The following is an 18,018-nucleotide window of genomic DNA, read 5'->3' on the forward strand; positions in this document are numbered from 1 at the left end:
GAATACGCAGTTGTCACATTAGAACACGTAAGTACTCAGGATTCTGCAACATAAGCAGTAGTCAGGAATTACAATAAGAGTTATATGCACATGTCATGAATAATTCCTAAATACCCATAAAAGGAACATTAGAGAACATCTCAGAAGTTATACAAATGCATATCAGCTACAGATGCCCATAAAAGGAACATTAGCACATATATGTAGTGACAGAAAGCCGATAGGAAATCTATAAACACCAAGAGGTCTATACTAGGCTCCTGGAGCCCTTATTCCCTAAAAAGTACCTGGTCTCTGTGGTAGGGGCACTCCCAGTGCCTGGAAGAGCAGGAGGGGGCCCCCGGAGCTTGTGCGCGCACCACGGGGGCCACGGGATGCTCCTGGGGGAGAGGGGCGGTTGGCACCCTCTCCTCTAGGTAAAACGGGCCCCTATGGGGGCCCGCGTTTTAGGTTGGGCCTGCCTCGGCCTCCTCACACCCTGTCCTCGGGGTGGAGGTCAGGCGAGACCCCAAACAACTCAGTCCTTACAATGTTTTGCAATGGTAGGGAGAGGAGGTTTCAGCCTGTTACAACTGGTTCTGGTAGTGCCCCCTCTTTCCTTTCAGCACAGGCTCCAAACATCAGTGGGGGGTTGACGACCCTATTGTGTGAGGCCAGGGCACAGCCTTTACAAATGCAGGTGTGCCCGCCTCTCCCTTCTCTCAGCCAAGGAAGGCTTTACAATATGTAGATGCACCTCTGTGACACCTCCACCCTCCCTTTGTTCATGCTGTCTGAGAAATATGCACAAAGCCCCAACTGTCAGTCTGCCCATACATGGATTGGAGGCAAGCTGCAAAACACCAAAGTCATAAGCACAGATAAATGCACACTTTCTAGAAGTGGCATTTCTGTGATAGTAAAAAAAATACACCTACACCAGTAAGCAGCATTTCTCACCACTATCACAACCATACCAAACATGCCTACGCTACCCCTCATAAATCAGACAATACCCCTTACACATAAGACAGGGCATTTCCAATGCAATCCTATGAGGAGGCAGCACTCACAGCAGTGAGACACCAAGTTAGGCTGTTTGTCACTACCAGGACAGGCCAAGCAACATGGCACATGTCTTGCCTTCTACATATATGGCACCCTGCCCAAAGTGCTAGCTAGGGCGTACCTTAGGGTTGACTTACATGTAGTAAATGGGGAGTTCTGGGCCTGGCAAGTAAATTTAGATGCCATGTCCCTGTGGCAGAAAACTGCGCACACAGGCTCTACACTAGCAGGCCTTAGATATGTTTGACAGGCTACTTCAGTGGGTGGCACAAGCAGCGCTGCAGGCCCACTAGTAGCATCTAATTTACAGGCCCTGGATATAGGGATACCACTTTACAAGGGATTTATAGGTAAATTAAATATGCCAATTAGGTATAATCCAATCATACCAATTTTGTAAGGGAGAGCACATGCACTTTAGCACTAGTTAGCAGTGAAAAAGTGCTCAGAGTCAAAACGTCAGCCAACAAAGGTCCGAAAAATAGGGAGGCAAAAGGCAAAAAGTCTGGGGAATGACCCTGTAAAAGGGCCAGGTCCAACACTTATGTTTGTCAATTATAGATTGGCAGATTGACTGTTTGGTTCATCCTCATTTGGTAATCTCAGATAGTGTCACTGGCAGATGGGATTTGCAGACTGACGTGAAGTAAACATTGATTGAACCAGGTACTGTCTGGCATGAGATTTGTGCTGTGTGAGTTCCATATCTAGGCTGTCAGGGCAGTGGGATAGTAGTGCCCCATTTCATACTAAAGACTTGCTTGGTGTTAGAGGTGAGGCCAGTGGTGCCGTGTGTGTTTATTTGTCCTGCACATGCTATGCTATGTTATTCAGACCCTCTAATATCATAATGATTTGTGTTGGATGAGAACTAACTTGTATGTAGCTGTCAATATGTGTCTTCTTTGCAGACCAATGTGCACGTGTCCGAAGACTGACATATGTGAATGGCAATCCTACAGATACCTGATCATGGTGAGAGGAAGGTCCCATGACTGGAGACATTAGTACTGACCTCTGTCTGTTTCATGGGGTCTGTTATTTTGGGAACTATGGTATGGGTATGTGATAAAGCTTTAGCTGATAAATCATTGAATCAATATGTTTGCCTCCTGGCATAGTTAAAGACTAACCTGTTCATAACTTCAAAGGTCTGTGTGTTGGTAGTGTATGACACCTATTCTGAATCTCTGAAGTTAGCAGCAGTACTTCACTATGTAAGCATTTGCATTCTACAAATCTTCATGTGGGAAAGTACAGTACAAGTGATTTGTGTAATGTATATTATAATTAGTCAATGCAATATTTAGCCTGGTTATGCAGTACATGTGTGTTGACCATGACAAAGGTTTTACATTTGAGGTGTACATTTTAGAGTAAGATTTGTTATACATGACAGCTGTATATGGTTGATAAATTACACTAACACATGATCTGTGGTTAAGTGGTATTTATTGGGGAGTGCACAGCAAAATGAGTATTTTTAAACAAAAATAACAGAAAGAAAATGGTGAAGGTTCAGTCATGGTCAATTAAATCATCACGGCAGCTGCTACAATATATGGAAACGCAAGTACAGTGTCCTTGTACTATGTGAAAATGGAGATAGGTTTCAGAACAGTCAACAGGGTGTATCTGTGCCACACAAGGGGAACCAATCAGTAGAGGTTCACATCCTGGCAGTGGTTTTGGTCTTGGCATCTGCTCCACCAGGACGTCTAAGTAGATGTCCACATTTGCGGGGGGTCTTCAGCTACAGAGGGTGGGGTGTCTGAGGCATTCCCTTTCCATAGCAGGGCCTCCATTCCACTAGCTGCCACGGATGTAGAGGCCCTGATGTTTCATTGCTAGTGGAAGAGGCCAGGTGTTGGGTACAGAACCTATTCATGGTGGTATTCATGTCTCTCAACACCTCAGCAATGGAAGACCGGTGGGTATTTTTGGTCTGCCACTGCTGCATGACTTTCTGGTGGTTGTCCCTCTGCAGCTGCCTTATCTCCTCCATCATGGTTAGTACATGGCCCATCACACTTTGGGAATGTTGGTAAACTCCCAAGACTTTGGACATGGTGTCCTGGCCAGTAGTGTCCCTTGGAGTCCCCATCATCTGGCCTATACCATTCCTTGCATGCATCCTACAACCAAAAGCCTGTGCCCCTGGCACAGTGTGTCCACTCACACTGATGGCAGGTCCATCATTGTCAGGGGACACCACAGGAGACTTAGGTACCTTTATTGCGGGGCACACAATGGAAGACACTGCCCTTGGAACCAATGTTTGAGGGTGAATAGTTGCCTGTGATGTAGATGCAACAGGGCTAGAAGGAGTCGATGTGGGCAGGGTGAGGCCCACAGTTGGTGATTAACCAGGTGTCCCTGATGGTCCAGCTTCGTCCTCATTATCCAAACATCCAGGGATGTTTTCTTCACTGAGGCCATCATCCAGAGGGGTAGTGGCAATCTCTGGTGACCTCTTCAGAGTGAGAATGGCAACGTTACTTGTAGGAGAAGTGGAACACACAGTTGTTGTAAGTGATGCAACAAGTGATATTTAACTTTGACCACTAGACATGCTATGTGACATGCACACAAAGCCTTTACGCGATCCATTGACATGACAATGAGAACTGCTTCCAAATCTGGGTTAGAGCCATGTGGAACACAGGGATTTGCAATTGCAGACACCATGCCCCATGCTCTTGGAATATGTTGGTGGTTAGAGGACTATTGATTCCCTCATATTTTATCTGAGTAAAGACATAACAATGTAAAGTTATCTCCCAGTAAGCTGTATGGCATCATTGAGACAACTAACAGCTGGACAAATCACAATGGTAACAGAGCTGGCCAACAGTATGGGAGTTACCATTTAACCTGGGCCTCTGTATGGGTGTACTGTAAGTACATCCAGCTTCCCATATAGCTTTCCCCTCCAGGTGACCACATGACTTTGTTTGGATGGTATTTTCAAAGGCCAGTTTAGTAAGGAACACAACTGAAGCTGTGTTTTGCTTGTGACAGTACTGATAGTAGGCCATAGCATTGCTGTAATTGCCATAGACTCCTCAATAGTGGAGCATTCAGGTGGGTTGATTTGATAGTTAGTGTAACAGGCAAGGCAATTTCACTTGTAGTACACTGTTCTGGTTTTCCTACAGGTGGAATAGTGCTTCATGGCAGTTGTAGTGCTCTCAGTCCCTGTACTACCCATGCCAGACACAAACAGTGTGCCCCCCCAGGTGCGTTTAGTTGACATGTGGCATGCCAGTGAAGGGTATTTTCACATTTGGACACATTTAGTCATTGAGATGGGGAAAGGTGATCAGTGAGCATGCAATACAAAAATCTTTGGTGACATGAATGGTGTAGTGACTTACCCGACTCCACTCCCCCAGGTATTCCTGTCAGGCCCTCAGATTGCAGGATGTCCAAGACCTTCTCCTCGAATGATGTGAAAGTAGGGGGAATAGGTCGGAGTCCATAGCCAGTCTTGAGGACCACCAGCTGGTGCCTGGCAGCCATGGAACGGACCTTCCCTCTGAGGTCGTTCTACCTCTTAATAATGTTCTCCCTTGTGGGTAGGTAGCTGCCTACTGAATTCATCCTCCTACTAGCCTTTGCCACAACTCCATTTTCCTGGCTATTGATATTTGCTAGACCTGTGCTCCAAAAATGTATGGCTCTACTCTGGTAATTTCGTCCACCATGACCCTCAAGTCATCATAAGTGAAACGTGGATGTTATTGTGGGGACATTGTAGAGGTGGACGAGACGGTGAGCTAGTGAAAAATGGGCAGAAAAATGAATAGGTGATGAAGTGTGGGTGAGGTGTTGTGAGTGGCTGATGGTTGTTGTGTATTGTGTGGGGCACCAAGGGCTCCATGTATGAAATATTGGATTTGCGACTTTCAAATTGAAAGTCGCAAAACCTTATGTTCAACAGTGTCAATGGCACTGTCTGCTATTCGCAAGGGGGTCACATATGACCTACCTCATGAATATTCGTGATGTAGGTCGCAACTTGTGACCCCATTGGGAATGGCCGCCCTCACAGGGATGGTGGCCTGCTGGAGACAGCAGAAAACCATGGCTGTGACTGCTTTAAAAAAAACAGTTTTTTTTTTAAATGCAGCCCGTTTCCCTTAAAGAACCACTACCTGCTCTGAAAAAATGTTTTTACTGCCATTCACAAAGGAGAAGGGGTCCCCTAGGGACCCCTTCCTGTTTGTGAATGGGTTAGCACCAGTTTGACATTGGTGCTAACTGCAATTGTTTTGCGACCACATTCGCAGTCACAAAACAATCATACATGGGACTGAGATTCGCAATTATGAAGGGAACACCCCTTTCTAATTGAGACTCGCAAACCCTTTTTGCGATTCGGTAAATAGTTTACTGAATCGCAAAAATGGGTCTGAACATCCCAAGTGCCTTTTGCACATCGCAAACGGCCCAATTCGCTATTTGCAATTTGCAAAATGCTACGTACATGTGGCCCCAAATTGTGTGTTGTGCAGATGTGGGATGAGTGGTGAGTAAAATGTGTAGAGGCGCATACTGTGTGCTTTTTAATATTTTCTATTTTGGCTTCTCTCTGGCTGTGTTTGGTGTTTTAGCTCTAAAGGATTGTGATATGTGAAGGTGTGTGTTATATAGTGTAGTTAGTAGGTCAGGTGTGTGGATGTGTGTCAGGTGTGGGGTTTTCAAACTATCCAATGTGGTGTGGTGTATTATTGACCTGACTGCCGACAGCCGCAGTTCGCACCGCCAATGGTTTTCACCATGGAAGAACCACTTTGGTGATTTGTGGATCGTGATATGATCTGAGGTTTTTTGGTGGTTGTTTTGCTTTCACTAATGACCGAGCTGACAAAAATCTCTGGAATGCACTTCTTAGTTTAAAGAAGACATTTATTATTACTTCACCTCGAGGTTCCTGGGAAAAGAGATTAGTAGGTTGAAGGCACACGTTTAAAATTACAGCAATGAAAGGGAAAATATATCAAAGTGGTTCTCAACTGCAATGTACACAGTAAATAGATGTGATTATATTATAACATAATTGCAAAGAATAAAGTCAAAATTCATCACCGTAGGGCCTGTCACTGCTCTTCATCTTTCTCATGCAAGCTAGTTGATGACCCCTGTTCAACTGCGAGAAAGAGTTTTCCACCCTCACTGGATGTCAGGCATTTGATGTCCAATCCTGACTGAAGTCTCTGAAAATTCCCCTCGCTGCTGCCCAGGGACACCTTTTATAGATTAAATAATCATGGGAAAAAGCCTTCTGAAAGGCCCTTCCCTCTCAGATGTGAATTATTAAACAAATGATGGCTACTGTAGGTCAGAGTTGGAAGAAACAACATTGAAAGTTGGCCAAGATTTCAAGGCTCTCTCTTCCAAGGCCAAGTTCTTCCCTGCACTAAAGAAAAACACAAAATATGCGCTTCCTTATCATGCTGTTGTGTTCGGTAAGAGAAAATCAGAAAAACCCAAGTTTAATTTACCATGTGGAAAAACACAGCTCATTTGCAATGTCTCATCTGCAATGTCTAACGCCACAATAAAGAAAATAGGCAGCTAAACTGAATACAAAATGTAATCTGCAACTGGTGAACATTGAACAACTAATATGAAACACAAAGTCAGTGGTCAAACATACTTATTTTCAATACAGTGGGCTGGCGGTGCTGGTGGTGGAACCGCCTCTTTCCCACCCTGCAGTGTCCAGGAGCTTTAGGAATTTGGCTGTATTTTGGCGGACTTTGATGTGTGACTCTTAAAACGATGGTCTGATCACTACTAACATGGTCTTGCCAAAAGACAGCCAAACTCGTAATGAGGCCCTAGGTCTCTCTCAAGTCAGGCCTCTACTAGAGTCCACTCCTTAATCATCATCTGGACCATCTTGGAGTCAGGAGTATGTCTGCATTTTGTGCCCCTGAAGCAGACTAACAGGAGGCCAGAGACTTAACCCTTAGAAAGCAGTTTCTGTTACTGGTTTCTGGCAGGTTTCAGGAGACCTTGAGTGAGCCCTGGTCTTCCAGCAAGAGTCAGTCATCTTCTTGCATCAGGGCTTTCTTCTTCTTGAGGTTAAATGTTCAGAGATCTAGGAATGTTCTGAGGAGGTGGTGGTTAAGGTGCCAAATGTATTCTGTGTACCAGCCAGTGATTGGAGAAATATGGGCTCCTAATCCTAACAATTGTCTTTTTGCCTTACTGTATAATTACTCAGGAACCCAGGTTTCAATACAGCAGACTCTCCTATGACCAGGTGGGCCTGTCTTCAGCTCTTTATCCACTCTCCTATTTGGATGAGCTCTCCTCCCACGTGACAGATTCTAAACTGCTTCGCTACCTCACTGGGATGGGAGCCTTGCTGTCAAGGAGGATCACAGGAATGAATAGAAAAAGCCATTATGGCATTCCAAAGTTACAAAAAGTAGTACTAATGCTGTCCTTTGTTCTTCCCGCTTTCTACTTCCAGGTAGCCAATCCCTGTTAAATGATCAGCAATTCTACATTGTTCTTCCTGGGGATCAGAGGAAATCCATTGTCTTCTGAGCCAGTGGGGTTCAAATCTTCCTGCTAAGTATGTATATTCATGCTCCGAAGGTACAATGACTGGGAAACCTGGTGTAAGCCATTTCTTGCTCAGGAAGCCTAATGTACTAATTTATAAAGTTACTTTCCTACTCAAATTATAAAAATGATATTTTACCATTAAATACGGTTTAGAAAAAGAAGTGTGAAATAACTATGAATGTCTTTGCCAGCATTTTCCCAGGCAGGGATATAAAAATGAATATTTTAATCACATCTATGTCTGTTCAATGAAAATATAGCACACCTGCACAGAACCTGCACAGCTTCTAGGCCTTATGTCATTTTGAGGGCACATTTCTTAAGTATATAGAAGTTCACTTTTTATTTAGCAGGCTCCCTATCTAGTAGAATTCAAGTGTGTTCCAATATTGTACAAAATAATGTTTCCCAACATGGCAAAGGCACTTTTCTTGTCATGTATTATTACAGTGCCTTTAAACGTTTAAACTGCAGGCCAGCAGAAGCACAGCTGTAATCCTGGCAGCCATCTATGTGTGTTGTTTATGTGTGTGATGTAAATACACACTGCAGTACACTTATGGTATTTAACTCCCATTTATTGGTTCAATTTCTGTTTCTGTTAAATAGACAACCAATGTTACCCATACCTTTTTAGGGTATGAGCACAGCAGTGTCACAATGCACAGTCATACTACCAGGAAATATAGGGTCCAGAAAAAGGCAAACATGTGAGGTGACCATGCAGAAAGAATAATTTGTGACAGCTCTGTTTTGTTTCTATATCAAATTAAGGATGGATGGCAATGGAAACATCCTTTCAGTCCTTCTTTAGTTCCTGTGTTAAAGAAAGAAAAAGTAACTATTTTGTGGACACCATTGCTTCTGATCTTTTTGTCACACAGAAACAGGACTGTATTGAAGGCAAAGGAGCCTTCACTACAGCCCTCCTTTCTTCATTGAAACAAAAAAAAACACCTGGTCCCAGCAGCAGTTATGAGAAACTACTGGGTGGGCCAGGAGAAACCTATAGAAGGGCATGACAAGCAGTAAGTAGGAAGAAGCATTTGGGAAGGAGGCAGCAGTGCGAGAACAAGAAGCTCACAGGGAAAGATGGCAGAGCTGGAGAGATGGACAAGAAGGGGCAGATGGCAGGGCGAATGAGGAACATTAGGAGGAATAGTGAGAGACACATAAGAGGGTATTAGCATGAGTAGACAGAGCCAGTAACCCTTATGAAGCAGCCCCTAATTACACTGTATACAAGCACAGCATTAGAGGCTGAAAGATTCACCATAACAGACAACAGGATCATGTGAGAGAGAAATATACCCCTGGCCTGAGGCAAACCATAATTGACAAAGTCTACAGCCAATGGCTGAAAGAGGATTCTGGAAAGGCTAATGGTTCAAGGTTGCTGACTCCAAGCCCACTCTGATTATAGTGTAAGTGTTAACACTGATTTAATAATGAATATTCATGTATTTTGAGGGATGGATTTGCGTAGAAGATGTGCGAACGTAGTGAAAAATAATGGATGCATTTAAAGGTGTGCCTACCAGAGTGGCCGTCAATGTTCACGAAGTGTACTTATTAATGGCTTGTTAATATGAAATGTTAAGCTTATGTTTGATTAACGTAGTGATATGTCATATTAAGGGTTATGCATTATGTGTTTGCTTTATTATCCATAGGCCTTAACTTAGCGAGGTCTTGGCCTAGTTGCAAGTCCTCATTTCAAGCTACATTTCTTAGGCGGTTCATAAAATGGATGCTTAGAGAATTAAATTGTGATTTTTCACTGTTCTGAACATGTGCTCGTTGCTGATTCTCATGAGAAACTGCTTGCTAGAAGATGTTGTACTTGCTAGTGAAACAATGTTTAATGTAATGTGTATAAGACTGCCCTTCCCAGGAGAAGACAATGGATGCACTGACTGGAGTATAAGCTGCAACAATATTGATACCTGACAAGCCGAATGATGGGAGCGGGAGAAAAGGAGCCAATCATTGACATGTGAACGATGTAGTAGTGATAGCTTAGATTTGAGGGTTTAGTTTCATTGGACTAAATGGGAACATGCGATTCCCTGACCAATTAGGATGTGGGAAGTAGTTTTAGGAAATCTAACTTAGCCGGGCTGCACAGGGAGGAGAGAAGTCATTCCCCCCATTTTTCGAGAGAGTTTAGTCATTTATGTTTTTGACCGTTGTTGTAGTTTGGACTCTTGCTCTAGGCAAGACTGCTGGTTAAAGGATGACAGTACTTTCGTTTGTAGGCGACTGTGCCTATCCTACAACAAATCGCAACTGTTGTCCCAACCTTACCGGCTCACTAGCAGCACCTCACCAGAAACACAATAGTGATTTGTGGCAGCCTTTATGCATGCTCTCGAAAATAAGACTTCTCATGGAGTGTTGTGGTTAAATGGAGATTACCTCTTTCTCACAGATATATCATGTCTCATACAAACACAGCCAATTACAAAGATGCAGTAAAGTTTCAATAGTTTTAATTTAACACAACTGCAATTTGTGATAAGTTGCATGGGCTGCAATGATTACGATAATGAATAATGCAAGGAACAGAATTGTGAAGACGAGAGTCATTATTACAAAGACCCCCACCATCTTGCAATGCATGTAAAAGACATATGAGATGTAATATGCCCTTGTACCCTAATGTGATAGGCCTAACCTCCTACCTAAAGGAGAGCTGGGTTTGCTAAACCTAATCTGCCAATGCCATGTCCATGAGAGTAGCCCCCAACCCTTGTTACCTTGGAATGAGGTCCCTATCTCAGACTAAGGAGGGACATAAAGACTGGGTCAGTATCAAGACGACGTGCAGCATCGATATCAGCGATGGTGGTGATGCCCTCTGGTCGGAATCCCTCTGATTATGTCTAAAATGCAATGTATTTATACAGATCTACCAGGACCCCTGATGTAGGTGTGTTCCCAACAATAGATAACAGACATGCTTGGGACGGCAATTATTATAAACAATCCCTCGAAAGTATAGAGAGGGAAAATCCCTAAGTGTGAACACCTACTGTTTGTTTGTCTTTATTGCTTGAGCTTGACGCCTTAGTGTGGTGGCACTGATAATGCAAAACATAACAAGTGGCCTAACTATAAACAAGGCACCCATCTTAGATGAATTAAATAATTAAATGGCTAAGACAGAGCAAGCTAAGTAGGTTAAAAGTCACTAGGTGATGGGGGGGGCATGAGTCTGCAAGCCAGAGGCTAAGCTAACTCCTGTTATCCCATTAAATCAAACTAGGATTCACAACATCGTCTTGAGAAGAGACATGCTTAACTTTAATGCTGAGAGAGACTTTGCTTTTTCTGAACTTTGATGCTGAAGCCTGATTTATTGATGACCGAACTGATGTCCTCTTGACGAAGACTGTCACAGCTTGCTGAACCATATTGAGGACAGGTATACCATGACTTTACTGATATATATGTCTAGTTGCTTTTGTTTCTAGGTACCAACCACTATTTTGATAGAGCCATAGTTAGATGTTTTTCCAAATTTGTGTTGACTAAATTGTTTGGCATGAAGCCCAACATTCTTATTCTAATCTGATGTTAGTTAGGGTTCTCACTGATGACGTTCGCTATATGTAATAACAGTTGATGCCATTTCTTTGCTGAATCAAAATGTATGTAATATTGTTTGCGCAGTTATTCTTGCTATTAATTTGCACTGTAACTTTGGAATGTGTAGTGGCTCAAGCTTTGATTAGATTGCGATTCTTTTGCTGCTTTGGACAGCCAGTATTGTTTCTGTATGTTTATCGTTTGATTTTGAGATTAAGTTACTTGACATTAGTATTGTTATTATAGGGAAATAAACATTCTAACTTTTACATAAAGGGTGTGGTTATTCATGGCCGCAAGGTCATGGTGAGTGGAAATTACTGACTCCTATTGATTATTGATGTCATTGATTGTTGATGTTATTGATCTGTATTAGTATGGGATACATGGTGGGAAAAACTCAAAGAGTCAAAAGGTCCATTGGCCTATTTGCGTCTCCCTTGTAAGTTTACTTAATACGGTCTGACGTGCTAACATAAGTAATAGGTCTTCTTGAAAACTGCATTGCCAAACTCAGACCTATAAATTTATCATCGATGCCACCAGCATTAGCAAATCTCCAGGTGGTACCTTCAACTCCCCTCACAGTAGAACACACAACAAACTACTTCCTGCTTGAAAGACTAAAGGCTTTCTAGCTCACGTGGTGTTCATTATCCAAGTTGTGGTGGTCAGATGTCAGACATGTTTAGAAAGTAGCAGGTGCCATCTGCTACGCCAGCCTCTGCTACAGTGGAGACTCGTTAGCATGTCAAATGACTATTAATGCTGTAGATAATTACATCCCTTTAAGAATGCATCACGGACTGCAGTGCGCATGCTTATTATTCACCATATTTGAATTCAGTGAATCACCCGCTCTCAATCCCCGATGGTAAAGACTGTAGAATATTTCGCCTTTCAACCTATCTAGAGATGAAAGACATCATAAAACAATCTTGACTGCAGTTTTTCCTCTTTTGTTAAACACTAAACATTGAGTCAAGTACATTTTGATCTTTTTATGCTTTTTTTAAATATAAACTAGAGCGCCAGAGCTCCTATGCAAAAGCCTTCACTTTAACATCAAAGAAATAGATGTTACATATACATAGAACCTTTGAAATGTATTTGTGGCAATTCCCTTCTGAGGCTTTGCTTTAAAAAGCCTGACCTAACTTCACTTTCAGAAGTAATTTCGTTTCTTAGAGTTATTTTAATTGTTCTTGTTAAAAATTAAATTTGGAGAAGCCAGATTTTGATCAATATATTGATGAACTAGAGGGAGAAGAGTTAGAGCCTTATTAGGCCAGATGCACACAACTGTTATGTTGTGCAGAAGAACAAACCACAAGGTATAAGGCGTACTTTGCGAGTCAGACATGCCATGCAAAGTACACTTTGTGGCACATACGTAATTGCAACGGACAGAGGGCATGTAATGGGTGTAACAGTCATGTTTGTGATGTGATATGGGACATTATCAACTGGTGATAGATGGGATTTGGCTGTCACATTTGATGTCACAATGTTGATATAAATGTGAACATATTGACATGATATTGTGTGGATTAATAACAAGCCCATTGTAAAGTGATGCACTAAAAGTCTATATTAAGGTGCATTCACTGTAGACTGCTATTTTTATGCATGTGCTATAGCTATGTTTATTGAAGAATAATCATTTAATTTGATTCTATATGTTTCCTTATGGTGTTAGAGAATACTTATCACTGAAATGATAATGATTTTCTTGATGGGTGTGTATTAAATAGTATAGACTAATGTTGAAAAATGTAATTCCCCATCATATTTATTGACATACATTAACAAGTTATTTCATTTTTGCAATTTACTGCAACAAGAAATTAGATAAGATTGTTAATGACAATTTTATTATTGAACGTTAACATGTATTTGCTTAACCAGAATGAAGTGAGCCATTTTAATTCTGCTTTATTTTAGTTATGTTAAGTCCTGCTAGGCCCCAGCCTCACAGAAAGTAAGAACATTGATTTATTTTTGCTAACGTGCCATTTCTCCCAGATTTTGTTCACGTGAAATGTTAGTTTTGAAATAGATGTGCTATTGTCTTATTCACAGAGAGCCTGAGAAATTAACCTTGAAGATGGCACACCCAGAGGCTGGGAATGTGAAGACTGATTCTATTCATAATTGTTGCAAAATCGTTCAGGAGAGCAAAGATGGATACCTTCCCATGACAGGTCCTGGGAACGTGCCTTGATGTTGCAGATGCCTGTTGTATGATGTACCATGAATGGACAATTTAAATCTTTTTATCCATATCGCGTAACCGGTGGAGAAATCATCATTCACCTTCACCTTTAATTAAGCATTTTCAGTTATTCTCAGCAGAGAGATCTCTTGTACTTCGAGATGTACAGACCTCTTTGCCCTTCCCCTACATGCCCCAAGTGCTTGCAGAGAGCACTCAGATTTTTCCTGATCCATGAGAAGACTTTTGACCAAGCGTCTTAGATGCTGACACCTTCACTTTTTACTTACTTTTTGCCAACCTTAGTTAGCTTAGTTTTGTCCCAGATGTCATATTCCAACTTCTTTTTGTGCTTTATTTCTTTTTTACTTTTTGTCTCCTTGTATTGTAGCCCAGCACATGCCACTTAGTGACTTGTTGTCTTTGAGGGATTTCCCATCGCTTAGTTAGCAATTTAGATGATTCCTAAATTTCTCAAATGTTTTGAAGAGATTGTAAGCATTTATTTTCAGAGCACCAGATTTTGCTTCTACTGTTCTAAATTGCATTAATTGTGTGTTTAGTTTCTCTCCTGTTGATCAGAGTTAGATTCTTCCAATGTCTCCAGATGATGATGCTGTGTCTATCACCTGGTGTTGAGAATTATTTATATTAACCTGAATTAAATTTGTAATAAACCCTTTAACTTTATTTCTGATTTGGTTTTTCATTGTGTGGCCAAATTGGTCATATTGTAATTTAAATAATGATTTAATTGTTTTGTTAACCTCTTTTAGCCTCTTATTTGGGTGAAAAGATTTGTTGACCTCATTTAGAGCATACCTGAAATGCACCATCAAATAATTTAAGACTGCAATTGTAGTTCCAAACCATTGATCACTTACTGAGGCCCATAAAAAGGGAAGGCAAGGTGTAAAAAGGAAAGGCAAGGTGTTTGCCAAGTGGAAGCTGGTGCTGGGGTGTAGCTTCCTACTTCTGAATAGAGCCTCTCTGCCTTATCAAAATCATGCTGCGGTCCAGTGGAACATTGCATATACCCGAAATGCCATTTACTCAAACCAACCATTTTCGAAACCAGCCCGGTACCTTTTAGGAGATAGTTGGTGCGATAAACAAAATATAGCAATTTAATTAATATGAATGCATAGGTCGATTTCTGTAGTCCCTGGCAGGCTTACATAGCTACATTCACAGAGGGTTGCAAACTGAACACTTGTGCCTCATGAAGATTAATGGAGCAGGGTTGTTTTCAACTCCCTATGAGTGAGCAATTTTTACAGTGACTGATTGGTGCACCAGTTGCATCACAACAAGAAACTGAAGTCACAAACCAGTGTTCAAATAACAATATCTGGTTTGCAACATCCTCTTAGGACTTCAGGCCTGTAGAGTATAGCAGAGTGGAATAGGATTTATGAAGTAATTTGTTAGGCACCTGCACCACCAAATGTGTGCTTCTTCAGTCTCATTAAAGATGGAAGAAATTCTAAGATTCCGACAGAGTGTCTTCAGATGTCTGCTATGGAAAACTTTGACCTCCAGACAATCTACCTTAGGGCTGCTGCTCTATGGGTGTCATACCGTCGCCCTATAAAGTATAGGCCTTCGACGATTATTTATCTTGGCTGGGCAGGAAAAATCTTAAATGTCCTCTATGCGTAGGGACAAGACTTCCATACACCTGGGCCATTGATTTTTTCTGTTAACATAATTCCTCCCGACCTCCAATGTACGGCACGGAAGTCTAAGTAGGTAATTCGGACTGCTGTAGGTGGATGGATGTAGACCCAGCAGCTTGGCCATGCACCAGAATTATTTTAAATGATCTGCTGTGTTGTCTCAACAGGTATGCTTATCTATCACATGAAATTAAAACACACTCACATGCACAAGCACATATATTTTTTCCCACTACTCTAGACCTTCAATTTGCCCGTCTTCGGATCTTTTTTGCAGTGCCAATGACGTAGCTACAAACCTGTGCTCCCTCTCTGAGCCATTCAATTAACAATGAGGCATGACCGCTCAATAGACGTAATTTCACTGTTGGTCAGCACTGTTAACAATATATACCAATTATAAATTAAAGTGACTGCCTCTAACAGGTATTTGTGAGAAAGGGCACCTATTGCAATATCAAATTGCTGTTAATTATAACCTCCTCTTCATATTTATATGTTTATTAAGTTGCCTTATTAGAGATACTACTAAAACATGTTTATCTCAAATGTAGCATCAAATACAGAATAACATTGTCTTGGTTAAAATATTAAAACATGGTCCACTCACAATATTTACAGCCTGTGTTTAATTAACCCTTTTACTGCCCGGGAGGTTGCGCACCTCTGTGTCATGGTAAAGTTTTTAAACATGCTTTCCTCTTTGGCCTCTTTGTGCACCCATGTTAACTATGGGCCTTAGTCACAAACTACATTTTGTAGTTAATTTAGTAGTATTACAATAGTATCAGTAAAGTACTACAAAATGTTACTTTTAATAATGTTGCTTTTGTATGCTTTTGTGACGTGTGTAACTATGGATCATTTTTAATTTTTAAAACCTAAAATCTTTAAAACTTTGAAACTTTTTTGATAAATTATCTGTCTCACTTGTGTTCTCCTGTGCATTACTTGGCACCGCTCCTTGGGAGGCAGTCTCTACGAGTGGGCCCAGAGTGCGCTCATTTTTCCTCACTCTGCTCTCCGGTCTGCCACAGCTTGTCCGATTGTGCAATTACCTTGTGCCCCACTTCCTGGTTGACATGTGAACTGCCTATTTGGCCAGATAGTGCTCCAGTTATTTTTCTTTCATTGAGAGGCCAGTATTTAGGCTGATGTGAGTGCAGACACGCTTCAGGTCTCTACTTGGAGAAAGCTAATTTCACATTATTAGGGGATTTTAACTTTCATCTAGAGGATGCCACATGGAAAGAATCGGTGACATTTATTGACACAAAAGTCTTGTTTTGGCCTCTCCCAACTGGTCAATGGCCCTACACGCAGTGCAGGGCATTTTCTGGATGGAATCTTTTCCAATGACTCACGGCTACAACTTAGTGAAGTGCCCCCTCTTAGCTGGTTGGACCATTATGCAATTGGTTTCACACTCTCATGGAAGCCTAGGTACGAGGACTCGAACTAGGCTAAAAGTAGAGTGTCAAGCGAGATTGAAAGGGTCTATCCGAGGACTTCTTCTCCACTCCACTTAGAACTAGCAACAGGACTGACCCTGAGGATGTTGACCTTGCCACAGTGGAGTTCTCATCCTGGCTCAGTTCTGACTTGGACGTGGTTGCCTCTTTTAAGGCAACTCAGAGACATAGGGAGTTGCCAACAGCCACGTGGTTCTCTGACTGGCTCAGACAGCTTAGAGAAACAAGAACAAGCCTGGCTAAAAAATTATGATGCCTAGGAAAAAAATGCACATAGGGTCTTAATTAGGGACTACAAATTAGCAATCAGAAAGGGGAAATAGAAATGTTGCACAATTTAGCATATCTACCAGAGAATTATTCAAAGTGATAAACCTTATGTCCTCACCTAAAGATCCTGTAAATTTGCATGGATCCCAGGAGTTCTGTGATAAATTGGTGAAAAACTTTCAATCAAAGATCATCAACAATTATTCAGAATTTGATTCTTTTAATCATGACACACATAATTCTACAAACTCTGATTCACATGAGAACTTATACCTTAGCGAAAGTAGCGATGGAACAATAGAGGTTGAAGTCATGCTTTCCTCTCTCATTAAACAGAGCTCCACCTCCACATATCCTTTAGGCATTTATAACAGTGCAGTATTTTCACATCACAGCCATATTATTTTGCATTTAATATCACATATTTTTTTGAAGTTAGTAACATCGTGTGCGGATCATGTACCTATAATGCTTCCATTTGAAATCACCCATCTTTCAGGTTTCGCATCTGTCTGTGAGCCTCTTAGCTGTGGGGCTACGAGTGCTTGCCTTATACATGCTTGTGTGGTTTTCTTCAGTTTGTGTTTTGGGATTTCTCGTGGTATGTTACATATTAGTAAATTGTGAACCTATGTTTGAAGCTTGTAGGGCTCCTAATGAATGACAGTTACAGATTGGAATTGGGGGATTTTAAGTAAATGTGAAAAAATGTATTACAACGAACATAACAAACAAGAAAGTCTCTGGGTGGTTGGGCGTTTTACCACTGCCAAGGGGAGCCATCTAGTCTCATCTGGCTCTAATGGACCACCTGGCAGCCCTAGTGTGTTCATATCATGGTTATGGAGGTGAGTGATGTTGTACACAATACCATATTCTGCCTTCTATGTCTCGACTGGTGTTAGTTTGCTGTTTACAATTTGTATGTAAAGTAGGGGTAATTGCCCCTGTCCATAAGTTATCTCAGACCTGTAGGGTACTATTCCTAATGCTCCGCTATTCCATGTCTACCCTTGTCTCAGTTCATAGCATCATCCTCTGAGTCAGTGCGCTCTGAATCGGTGTCGTCGTCTGGGTTTTCCCAGATCTCTATTATGTCCTTACATAATCCTGCCATAGGGTGTCTCTGGAGACCCTGGGCATCCTCCCTGCGGACTAT

The sequence above is a fragment of the Pleurodeles waltl genome, chromosome 8 (assembly GCF_031143425.1).
Source record: "Pleurodeles waltl isolate 20211129_DDA chromosome 8, aPleWal1.hap1.20221129, whole genome shotgun sequence".
Taxonomy (NCBI): Eukaryota; Metazoa; Chordata; class Amphibia; order Caudata; family Salamandridae; genus Pleurodeles; species Pleurodeles waltl.